The sequence below is a fragment of the Coffea eugenioides genome, chromosome 2 (genome assembly GCF_003713205.1).
Source record: "Coffea eugenioides isolate CCC68of chromosome 2, Ceug_1.0, whole genome shotgun sequence".
NCBI lineage: Eukaryota > Viridiplantae > Streptophyta > Magnoliopsida > Gentianales > Rubiaceae > Coffea > Coffea eugenioides.
Window position 1 is genome coordinate 17,053,695 of NC_040036.1, and position 13,549 is coordinate 17,067,243.

The window sequence follows — 13,549 nt, forward strand, 5'->3', positions numbered from 1 at the left end:
TTTGAAATGAATGACCCATGATTATAAAGAAACGAATGAATTATGAATGATTTAATTGAATGACTGAAATGTATTGAATGAAATGTAATGGTATGCTATGACTGCATACGTCGTTGGTGTGAATCTCCTCGACTTATAAATGTTAACTGGGGGACGCCCAAACTCATAGGCAGACCTTGGGCTCGATCCGGTATGGGTTTGGTCGGGAACCTTGGCGAGCCATGAGAAAACTGATAAGTTTGATCTATTGGAGAGATCTTGCTTGGCATACTCGTTGAAATATCGCCTTATAAATGACGTTCGGACCCGGTGAGGGTATGTATGGTGGACGGATAGAAGTAAATGGTGATCTACAGATTGGAAATACCAACTCGGTTGACGGAGTGTTATCGCGGGAAGGTATACTAATGGCCCTGACAAAGCAAGTGGAACTTAATTTCTGAGAGCTACCATATCCTTGAATTGTTTCTGTTTACATTTTATTGAAATTGTCAATTACTTGTACTTATCCATTGACCTATTATTTGGGTTTGTTACTTGGACTATGTGCTTGCATGTGTGTTCTTGACCTCACGAGCGTTTTGCTCACCCCGTAGATTTGTTTTCCGTAATAGGAATGGACATGGAATGAATTTGGAGAAACCCTCTTTTGATGCACTTCTGGTTTAGGGTTTCTAATGTAATTTGGGCTAGACCTCTTATTGGTTGTACTCCTGGAAACTTTATGTATGATTTGGATATTTGATGTATCCGGATGTGGTATATTTTAGGTATTGATGTAACTTTTGGGAATTTCATGTAAGGGTGGATAAACGTTATATATATATTGTTAAGTTTGGAAGTTTTCTGCACTTTCTTATTTATCCAGTGCTGTCGAATAGTTTTGCATTAAGCTTGAACGAAAACTGCTTGAATCCTGGCGAGAGCTGGGCTGGCGTCCAGCGGATACCCTCTGGTTCGCTTTAGGGAGAAGTGGGGGCGCCACAGTTGGTATCAGAGTTTAGACTTTAGATCTTTGTAGTGTATCCTAGACTTAAAAGTTTAGGATGCTGGACTGTGGAGTAGGTTGGGAAGTTAAGTGACAGCTTGTGAAAATGAAAACTAAAACCTAGGTTTGAATTAGTGGATGGCAAGAAGTCTTGATCTTGTGTGATACATGTGGGTTTGTACGAAATGATCAAATCTAGTTTATTGAATATGTTTGGACTCACATGAGTTTTTACTTTTAAGTGTAAGTTATGGAAGGTAAGGGTGATATTAAATTGTCTCGGGGTGCCTTCCGGTAGTCCATTATCGAGAAAGATCTAAGGGAGTATTGGAGAGATAATTCAATTCACAGAATTAGGACTTTATGTGATTTTCAAAGGACTTGCTCGTACCCAAATAATGGGGTGTTAATAGTGATCGATTATTAAAAGTGGCTATCCGAGAAAGTTAGGGTGATTCGAGGGGATAATCGAGAATTGAGGGCAATTGCGGATGCCTAGACTACTAGAATTCCTGAAGTGGAGATTGAGATACTTAAGGAGCGAGAAAGACAAAGGCTCCTTGTGAGAAGTTAAAAAAAAAAAAACTAACTAAGAATCGACTTGTTAGGGTAGTGCTCGAAATTAAAGACAGGATGGATAAGTCGATGACTGGATATGTTACCTTGGTTGAACAAGTGGAGAATGATAAGATATTCGATAAGGGACATGAGATATAAAACTCCTAGTGTTGGAAATGAAAATGATCCTACGGAAGTAGTGGAGATTTTTGGCTCCACCAATCAATAAGTTAGTGATTTAAACTATCTTAATAGTTTTACCAAAGATAGACAGGGTGGCGCTCACTTAAAGGCCATTGCATTTTGTATTTTGTTTTACTATGTTTCCTATCTTTTGAGGCAAATAAACGTTACTCATGACATGCTTGACTTTACTGTTTCATGATTTCAAATCCATGATTGGGATGTACACATTTGTGATTATTTTGGTGTTTTTCCTTTTATTATTGTATTTGTTTGACGTGATAAAGGTATCACTTTTCAAACTCCAGTTTTCTGCACTCACTTTATGTCATGCCTTTAAACATGTTAAATTTATGAGTGATCGAACAAGTGAAAAGGGACTGAGGGCGAGGGATTAAGCAACCCCAAGTTCGAGGGGATGATTAGGGAACGACTGTTGGACTGAACCGAAACCCTAGAAATGAAGGAAAACAATAACGTAGTTACTGCTATTGATCATACGATTGATGTCCTAGCATGGTTGGTTGAGCACCCAAGCTCTAGATCAATAAGTCAACCTAAGAATTAAGTGAGGTGTGAAAATGGAATGATTCTTGAAGTTCGCCTATCTAAGCTTCATGGAGAACTTAATTTCGAAATAGTAAGATTGATTTAAAAGGATATAATAAGGCACTAGTGAGAGCAAGAGATTATGATTTCTTCTCGGACAACTTTGTAGATAAGTATTGGAGAGTGAACTAAGACATGAAATTTTATAGTAAGGAATAAGGTCTCCGTATCTGATTGTGTTTGTAAGTAACGATAGTAATCTTGTGGAGACTTAAGAGCTCGCCCTTGTTAAGCGGAGAATAGTTAAGATTTATAATCCGGAGCAATCTATAAGCAAAAGAATGCAAGAGTAATATGCCTCGAGCCTCCCCTATGAATGGCTACTCATTTCGATTCTTTGATTTGCCTGGCAGGCTAGCATTTGACTTGAACCAACCGGTAAGATGATAAATTTGGGATAAATGCGTAAAGAGATGAACATTCTTCGAAATGAGGTAGAATTTCAAAGAAAATTAGCTGAGTACTGGGAAGGACGGTGGAAACAAGAATATGCAGAGAAAACTGAGTTGCTACGCCAGAACATAGAACTGGAGAAGAAACACAAAGGAAATTCTCAAGCTGGTCAGGCCGTCACTTCTCATGTTACTTGTGGATACAGTGGCAAGATTAACCACACTGAAGTCGAGTGCTGGAGAAAGCAAGGAAAATGTTTTAAGTGCGGGAGTGCCGAGCATAAGTTTTCGAATTGCCCAGGTAACCCTAACAAAAAAAGGAAATACTCAACAGCCAGATAGGTCCGCTACAAAGCAATCAAGTGCCAGATGGAAGTAAATAGTACTAATGGTTATGAAGGGGGGGTTCTAGTAGTGGAAGTTTTACGAGTGAGGATGTTTTGACTACACTCGAGGGATAGGGGTTGTAGTTTACCCTAAACTAGACTAGCACTTTTGGAAATTTAATCTTGTGAAAAAGGGAAAAGTCTTTTGTTGTTTTGTATCTTGACAATTTGGCACGTTTTGTTACGATCCTGTTGTTTCCCTTTTTCCTTTTAAAATGATTTGATAAACCTATTCCAACTTGATATACTATTGTGATCTTGTATAAGATATGAAAAGTTATCTTACTTTTAATCGATTTCATGGCTTATATGTATATTTACACTTTGCCACACCTTTAGATTGGTAATAAGACATGGACGGTAGTAGACGTGATCGAAACGGTACTTGAGAGCGTAGGCAACCCCGAGATCTTGGAGATGACCAGGGATCGGTAATGAAAAAAAAAAGTGGAGAACTTAGGGTTGAAGTTGGGATCCAATATTTGGTTGCCAAATTGATATATTAAGATTATGGAAATTGGGTTAGTAAAAGGAAATTTTGATATTTAATGAGTCTAACGATTAAAAGACCGGATATCACATGTGGAATGGAAGCTGGAGGCTATATATATAGATTATCGAGACTTGAACGATGTGACTACGAAGCACAAATACTCCATAGCCTCACATAAGCGGGAATTTTGACCAATGGCAAGGAGCCGTGATATTATTCAAGTTGAATTTAAAGCAGAGCTATTACTAGTTGCGGATCCTAGAAACTGATGTGGTTATCATCGCTTTCAATTTAAGACATGGACACTTTGAATTGTCAGTACACTCTTCGAGTTGACTGATACACTAGTAGCATTTATGGGCCTAATGCATCGGAGTTAAACTGTATTTGGATGAATCGGTGGTGACATTTGTTGATAATATATCGGTATACTCTAAGGTTTGAGAAGATCACGAAAGACACCTGAAAATAGTTTTACCAACCCTGAGAGAACGCCAACTTTCGTTAAATCCGATAAATGTGAGTTCGATCGGAAGAAAATAGCCTTTCTAGGTTATACAATATCTAAGGAAGGAATTGTTGTTAACTCAACTACAGTGAAAGTTGTTTAAGAGGAAACGACTAGAAAATCCTATCGAAATTTGGAGTTCTTGGTGGTAGTCGAATCTTTCCTTTGGTTTGATTAAGGAATTTTTTAAGAGTGCAAGACTTGACAAGTTATTTGGAATTTTAAAAGTGAGGAAGAATTTTAAAAGTGAAAGGTGTTTAACCAATGCACTTGTGTTAGTCCTATCGAGCGGATGAGGTAGTTTTGTGATTTATCCAGATGCTTTAAAGGATGGATTAGAATATATACTAACGATACATGGTGAGGCGATTGTGTATGTCTCTAGAAAGTTAATAAATCACGAGAAAAAGTAGCCAACTCATGATTTGAAATTAGTGGCGGTAATAGTAGCATTAAGAGTGAAGACATTACCTATGTGAGGTAGACATAAGGCCGATTATGTTGCCCTATGATCTGGGAATTAAAATATCTACTGAGAAAAATCAAGGTTTGATTGCTAGCTGAATGAATAGAAATTGTGCAACATGGGTTAGAAAACATAAGTTAGTGATTGATCTGATAGACTTAACCATTACGAGAATGATATTGTCCTAGGTGTGAATTTCGAGGACAAAATTCTTTTTAAGGAGGGGAGGATGTGAGGACCCGAAAATTTTCTTATTTATCGAATATTACAAATTTACTTAAATATTTATTTACTCATTTTCTCCGAATTATTTATTTCGATCATTTTAAAAAAATTCATTTATATGGAACAACGCCTCTTTTATATTTTAAAGCGTCTTGTTGGAAAATTCATTTTTTCGAAAAATTCGTTTAGATTGGAATAACGAGTACACGTTTTTCGGGGCTATACTTGAATCGAGAGTATACTAATATTGGAGAATTAAGAATGATCAATAGTAGATTAAGAAAGGTTAATTGAGGAATTAATACTCGACTCATGTAATGACTCACAAAAATTTACCTATTTTAAACTCCAAATTCTAGCTCATTTAATTATTTATGTGGCTAATTGCCCCAAATATTATTTTCTAACCTTTTTAGACCTAATTAAAGGGATCTATGGCTTAGTTATATTTTTAAAATGACTCGTTTCAAAATTTAACTTCTGAAGACTCGTTAAGTGAAAATAGTAAATACGCAATTGGAGTAAATAATTGAATCGAGAATACAATAAGTTTGGAAAAATTGGAGATATGTACATTAGTCCTAAACTAGGTATTTTATGTTTAAGTGCTCAAATATTAGTTAGTAATACTATCGTTATAAGAATTTCTTAGAAATTTCGCGTTATCGCGCTTAAATTGGAAATACGCGTTTTTACGCGCACGATTAATTGAAGGACCTTAGACGTTTACTTTGGGACTACTAAGAGTGAATAATGATGATATGAACGTAAGTACATTATAGGTTTAGTGCACTGGTGTAACAAATTTAAGAGGAATCGAGTACAAAACGCGCGCGTACGAGCACTATTTGCAGTTGACTTTGTGCACCTAATACTTAACCATTAAGCTATCTTCAAGAAGCAAGTTCCATCAGATTTTTTCCTCTCTCTTCTCTCTCCTAACAGCCGAACAAGAAGAAGAAAAACAGCTCAAGAGTTCTTCAAATTCCTTCATCAAATCTTCATCAAACTTCCTCCAATTCACTTCAAATTTCACCCACACTTAGTTTAACACTTGGAGATTTCATCTAGCTAAGAAAAGGAGCTGCAATCCACGGGTTTTCTAGAGCTAAGGAGAGCCGAAATTTCTGTCTTGCACATCAAGAGAGGTAATGGACGATCAACCTCTTAATTTTCGATTTATGGAAGTTAGATTACACTCACGAGCTCTTGAATTCTCATGGGTAGTTTTAAATTGTTGTAAAATTGGTGAGTAGGCTCTATGAACTCCCACTTTGATGGAAAGACTGATTTGATGATTGATGATGAAATTAATGGTGGTTTAGTGCTTATATTAGTGGATTAATGTTAAATTGTTGGTAGAAAATCAAAGGAGGTGCTTGGAGCAAAAGTAACCATTTTACCCCTGCCTTGTCCGACCACTTTTGTGCAAAGTTTTGAGGTTCTAATGGCTTGATTATGTTGTTTACATGTTGTATTGGTTGTGTAAAAAGTTTCATTGAAAAATAACTTGATTTGGTCACCCAAATGTTGGATTTACGACAGCTTAGCAATCTGGAAATTTATCCCGTTTTCACCCAGGCAGTGTATTTATTTCAGCTATATCTTTTTACTCCGATGTCGGAATCGAATGCCGTTTACGGCACTGGAAACTAGACATTCCCAGATTTCTAACGGTATAAAATGTACATTCTGGTTCCATTTGAGTGAGTGAAACCATTCATTTGAAATCCACTGTCCTGTTTCGTTGCTTCCTGGAAGGCAGCACACGAGTTGCAAATTGATGCTCACGAATGAGCTGTTTATGGATAGATTTTGAAAATAGTTTCTTCTGAGAAAATATAGCCTTATGAGTCTATTTTCTAATGCCACTAACCACGCTCAATTCTGAGTTGAATTGAGTGATTTATGATCGAAGTTCAAAACTGACTTTGTGAACAAAAACAGCGTTTTGGACAGATTTGAAACTAACTACGGTTTGGGACTTGTTATCCAAAGCTTCTTATTGTAAATCATCTATCGAATGTCCCTTGAACATATTTTGGACATTTCCTACTAGAATGGACCATGTTTGAGATGTTCCTTGACCAAATGTTTGGAAAGGGCAATGAATTGGACCTTGGTTCCTAACTTTTGATGATTACAAAACAAATGGATGTTGCTAACATCTCCTCAAAGGCTTTTTCAGAAATGAAACAAATCAGATTCAAAGATTAAGCACATTTGGAAAAGACAGAGTATGCTGAACCTGTCGGACGCTCAAGAAGACAGTACCGGACGTCCGACAATCATTGCACAACTTCGGACGAATGCTTCGGACGTCCAATAGGATCCTTCGAAGTCGACGAATCTATCGGACGCTGAATATGTCTCTACCGGACGTCCGATAGAAACAAGATAATTTCTCAAATCTCTTTGTTTGCTGTCGGACGCACAAAAAGCTTGCATCGGACGTCCGAAAGAATTGAAGAAAATCTCTTAAACTCACTGCCTGCTGTCGGACGCATAAAACAGGGCTATCGGACGTCCGACACTCCAACGGCTAGTTGACTCTTCAGCTACTTTCTATCCGTTGGAAGCACTAATGAGGCACTTTCTTGATCTTATATAAATAGTGGTTGGTCAGATACTTCAAACAACTTTGGCACACTGAAGATACAAAAGATCTAGAGTGATTTTAGTGAGAAAATACTCTTCAAAGAATATTTGTAGTTTTAGTGGTGTGAGGTTCATTGTAAGCTTTTCATTTGTGAGTGAATACTTCATGAGTGTAGCTCTGTGAGGGTTGTCCTGAGGGATAGTAAAACGTCCTGGCTTGACCGAGTGGAGTTCGGGGCAAGGAGGAGGTGAACCTTCCTTTGTACACAAGAGTAATTGTAATTCATCAACTTGAAATAGCTTGTTTAAATTAACCTACAAGTTCAAGAGGAGCTGCGTAGTTAATTTGTTTGCTATTCTTTCCTTTTTATTTACTTATTGTTACGTTTGTGTTCTTTAAATTGATTATCTCTTCTACTCCCAAACAGTCTTGATTTCTTGTTAATTGTATCATTGGTTGTCTTCGGGCCTTACATGGGGGCCCGTGCCCCCACCTTAAATCCTCCCTTGCCTGCACCCCTATCTTCCGATACCAGAGATAAATATAATGTGACTCTCTGTGTTAAGCATTCTCTGTCTCTTTCACTCTTAAACTCCTAAACTAGGCCCAAGAGATAACTAACTAGAGTTAAAGGATTAACCAAAGGCATAAATTTGGTAGTTGAGAAATGGAAAGAAGAGGAGGAGAGGAACAAAAAAGTTGTATCTTTTTTTGTCAAAAAAGGAAAGAACAGAGATTTTGAGAGATTATTTGCCCAAATATATCTGCTGACATCACCATTACAATTTTCAATACACCTTTTTATCTTCTGAATTGTCTTTTTATCTCACATGCATCACATCACAAAAAGTGCTATAGTAAAAATATCTCAAATAATTTACAATCCAAACAAATAAGAAATTAGCCCAGAAACTTCGTCCTACGGACGAGAAATGAAGAGGAAGTGCATGTTACACTTAATACAACATTTTCAAATACCAATTTTATTCAAAATGAATCCAACCAAAAAATTATACTATGACCATACGTCTTTTCTTTTCTTTTTTGGGTTACAAGGCGGGCCAAAGACTCCTTAATGTGGAATAAACCAAGGGGTAGCTACCCCTATAACATCCGCTCCCAAGAGCTCTGGCAAAGTGAAGTCACCAACAAGAACTGGGACTAACAGTATTGGATAGGCCACCTGATGTTGTTAAGAAGTGCTTAAATGATGATGCAAGAGCAGTTGCGTCCCCGCGTTTAGTGGCTTTGTAAATGGCCTCCATTGCACCAAAAAAAAAAAAAAAATCATCCAGGTAGGGGGAATCTGCCTCAACCCCACTTAAATCATTCCATTTCTCTCCAAAACTCTCAAACCAACTCAAATTTTTTTTACTCCCTTCCTTTCTCTTACACTTTAAGGTTTTTTCTTTTTACTCTCTCAAACTAGGCCTCTAATGGCAGCCCCTAATAGTGATGCATTCATCTTGCGGCTTGCCTCTCATATTTGTATGTACCCATTTTTTATCCCCTCTTTTGATCACCAAGTTAGATATGTTGTATTCACCATAAGATATATATCTCTCTCTCTTTGAGAAGTGTATAAATAATATATTTATTCTTAGGATCTGTCTAATGAATGTTTATTAGACACTCGTTAACATCGTTTCAAATGTTAGATTTTTTAAAATAATATGATTAATTAGAAAAATTGTATAAACATAAGAAAAGACAATAATTATTAATATATATATACACGGTAGAGAAATTATATGGAATTTAGGTATATTAATTAGTACTCAAAATCCTTATTCTAAAATCAACTTTAGGTGTTACGTACTATTTTCCAAAAAAAAAAAGGGAAATTAGCTGTTACAATTAACAAATACTAGTACTATGTCATAGCCCCGTGCTTTCAGAAAAAAAAAATCACTATTTTTTTAGAGAAAAAGCGGAAGTGCAGCGTATGCATTTTGTATTCTTTCGTCAATGGTAGAAGAAAGTGCAGGCGGGGCGCGGGGGCTTAGGTCAGTTGCAATCATCTGCTCACTCAAAAATACTTGTACGGTTTCGCAGAAGTAGAAGCATGGATGTGGTTTTGCATCTAGATTCACATTAACTACAAATAAAATAATGTGAAGCTCAATAATGTGAGTTGAAGTGCAGGTGGCTTTTGCTGGGATCGAAAGGAATCACCAAAGTAAAGGGACGAAACCCGCATGTCCCGGTCGCCACCCCAACAACGCAGCCTTCAACGGAAGCGTCCATCACAACTCTCTCATAACAGTGAAAGAAACTCCCGTCATAGTCCCGCCGGTTCCCAATGGCGGCTGTTTACATTTAATTTTGAGTCGGTCTCTTTCGGCAAATTGTGCAAGTATTTTGCCGGTTAAAGAAGATTTTTTGTTTTAAATCGTCACTCAACTTGAGCAAAAGTGGAACACTAGTTGCAATTTTTTGGGTTGCTTTTTCTCTTGAAATATTTTTCCCGGGGGTTCTAGGATTTTTGAATGTTCAATGTTTATTTTTTTTAAGGCCTTTTTTCCGTCTAGAGTTTTAAAATTTGGCAACAGTATTGAAAAAAATTTAAAAATCTATAAAAGTTGCTTTAATGGATTTTGATTTATAAGTTCCAACAAAACGTATAAATTATATAATGAATTTTTTTGTAAATTAATTTCGAAAACTTTGAAACCAAACGAAAACAGTAGATCTTATGACAAAATTTGAAATGATAGACTTCTAATATATTATTTTTAGTTACTTGAATGTCTAACTTGAAACAAAACATAATAATGGAGTGGCGAAAAGCATACAAATTGTATAGTTCAGTGGTTGTTTAAAATTCTTGTTTACTCCATGTGGACAAATTTGTCCATGATTTGGGCATATGCAACTTATTCAATCAAGGTGAACATTGAATTTGGACAGAATGGTCGCTAACATGCATATATTTGAATGACTAAAAGCAGTAGTGTACAAGCAAAATAGATCAGTGGCCATTGAATTTTTTTATTCGTGATTTTGCAGGTTAGGTGGATGAACGACTGAGGCCTATTTTGTTGAACAAGAATTAAAATGAGCCCGGATTGCTTTTTTTACTTTAAAAATTTACAACTTGGTCTTATCGCTATGATAATGAAAATTCGCCACCCTTGTCGCGGGACAACTAAGGGGTGCGCATGGGTCCATTTCCCAGAATGATTGCAGTCCGGAACCCAAAAAAAAGGTATCTCTACCTCTTTGGAATAACAAGTTTCGGCCGCGTTTTTGCCCTTTCAGTGGGTGTGGGGAAGGCGCCGTTTGTCCATATTGAAGGGGGCTGGAGTAGGGATTGCAACGGGGGCGGATGCCCGCGAGGGGCTCTCGGGGCGGGAGAGAATTTTTTCCTCTCGTTTAGAAACAGGGCGGGGGAGTATACCCCCGCCCCGCCACCTGCAAAAAAAAAGTATATATATATAAATAAATAAATATAATATGTAATTTAATTAATTATAAACTTATGATAATGATATTATTAGTTAGATGTATTATATAATGTATATTAGTGTATGTGATATAATTGATATTATCAATTATATGAATAATTAGACATGTCTACTAATAGAATTTATTAATTAGTTATACTAAATTTACTAATACATTTATACTAAATTTTTAATTACACTTAATAGAATGACACTTTTTTTTCAAAAAAAAGCACAAATACAATAATGAATTAGTGATTGTATTTGTACCAAAAGTAAAAACTTGATTATTTTAGTTGTTTTTATTTCATCTTGTTGGATTGTATTCAAATAACTTTTGTTTGATTGTTTTTATGAGTTTCAATTGTAAAATTACAATGAATAATAACTTGATGATGTGTTGATATTTTAATATTTGATTATTTATTAAAATTTAAATATAATAAAATTTTATTAACCCTGCGAGAACAATTTTATTAACCTCGCGAGTGCCCCCGCAGGGGAAGCGGGACGGGGTGGGGGAAATTAATAGGCAACGGGGCGGGGGGTGGGGTAGGGTTCCCCCGCCCCAACCCCGCCCCATTGCCATCCCTAGGCTGGAGGGTACCACCGCAATTTTTCTACCGTACGTATTATCCACGACCTTATCAAGCTGTCTGATAGCCGATAGGTTGATTGAAGTTGAATTCGACTTCTATGATGGTCATTGGGCTGCGGCCAGTTGGTGTTCTTTCTTATTGGAGTTTATTTTCAATTCTAAAAAAAAAACAACAAATTTGTTTTTGTTTTTTACTATTACTATTTTAATACGCTTCATCAATGTATAATAATCTTTCCTTATATGATAGTTAACTGAATTTCTTGAGCCAAATTATCTTGCATCTTCAGCTTTTCGATGTACCTTTGTCCATTTACAATTTCCTTAATTAGCTTTTGGTTCGTTTGCTAAATGCACATGTCCAATCAAATTTAGAAACTTCAATATGAACCCCTTTATCAAGACTCATTTTTCAAAATTTAATACATATAATAAGTGATATTATAGAAATTAACCTAAGTGATATCATCTGATACTGTCAAAATTTTAAGAATGAGACTTTTTTCCCATCATGATTTTAAGAATGAGACTTGATAATGAAACTCTACGCGGCTCAGGATCCAAAGTGAATCAAATTTTGCACCCTAGAACTAGGGACGACTAGATGATAAAGGGAGCAAGGGCTATCTAGACAAGATATCTAGTCAGTAATGGCTGTTTGATCAGGCGTGCATTTTTCCTTGTCAGCTTTGTGGAGAGTTGATCGAGGCATGATAAGATGATAGGATACACTGAATGAAATCCAATCAGGAAACGATAAGATCCAAATTTTAACGTGATATGTCAGAGACATTTCAATATCAGTCAGAAGTACGATCTGTCAAGTTACACATCCTGTCCTATCGATAACTGCGTCCACTTATAAGAAGAGTTTTCAGCTGGAGACAGCCGTATCAAATCAAACAGTTTATCAAAGTAACAGATTAAAGGCTGCCGGACAAGTCGATAGGTATGGTTGCGATGCGCATTCAATTCGTCGGTGCAAGCCCAACTACTCCTGCCCTAATTATTAAAGGCGATGATGGCCTACAGCCTCTGCTAATTTTTCCATGTTATACGTCAACAAAGACAATGCTAAATTGTTCCCTCATAAAATAAAAAGAAAAAAAAACTGCTAAATCATTTCTTTGGATTTTATCAATAAGAGAGTCTTTTTCAAATGATGGGTGGCTGCAAAGCAATGCACGGATAATATCATATGGGGTTTGCATAATCATGCACGAAACCTAGAATCTGCACTTATTTTTTAGGTTAATTAAAAATCTGCAGCTTTCCCATGTACGCTCTGCAACAAGTCATAGATAAAAAAAAAAAACCGTTCTATAAAACTTTTTATGGCTAAAAAAGAAAAAAAAAACCCCGACAAGATTGTGTGATATATGGCGTACCACGTTCTTTCCTATGAAACTAAGGAACCAAAGATCAGGTAATGTTAGTGGTGGCAGGAAGCAATAGGCATGCAAAGCTGCGTAATGAAAACACAATATGATGAGTACACTAAAAAGGAAAAAGAAAAAGAAAGAAAACACTGATATAATGCATGATGTGCCAAATTCTCCGGAGGAAAAATCTATTAGTACCTAAACTCTCAAACAGACGTACTAACAATTAGAAGTTAGGAGTAAGGTGATGGAAGTCGTATCATACTATCAGACGAACCAACGATGTAAATGACAAGTTAGATTAATTTAGGTCGTTGTTGGGTCTGCTTTTGACGCTACAGCTCCGGAGATGGATGAAATCATCCAAAAACAAGTTAAAAACCACCAAATTGAGAAGTGGAAGGAGGCCCTCCTCCTGGGCAGCTCGTTTGGTCATGACAACTTTTTGGAAGTCGTTGTTCAACTCTCTCATCAGAAATCAAGTCTCAGAATTACCGTGTTCGGAGGGAAGGGGCCTCTTCTCTCTACCCGGAGTGAGATTAGTCGGACCCGTAAGAATTGATTCGGACATCCATTCTATCGGATTAAAAAAAAAGAGAGAAATGGACGAAGAGGGATATCACCTAATTATATTTCTTTTGACAAGTAGTTGCAGCAGTGATACCTGATGACGGGACGCTGGAGGTGCATCATATTTGGTTTCCAGAAGGTACAGT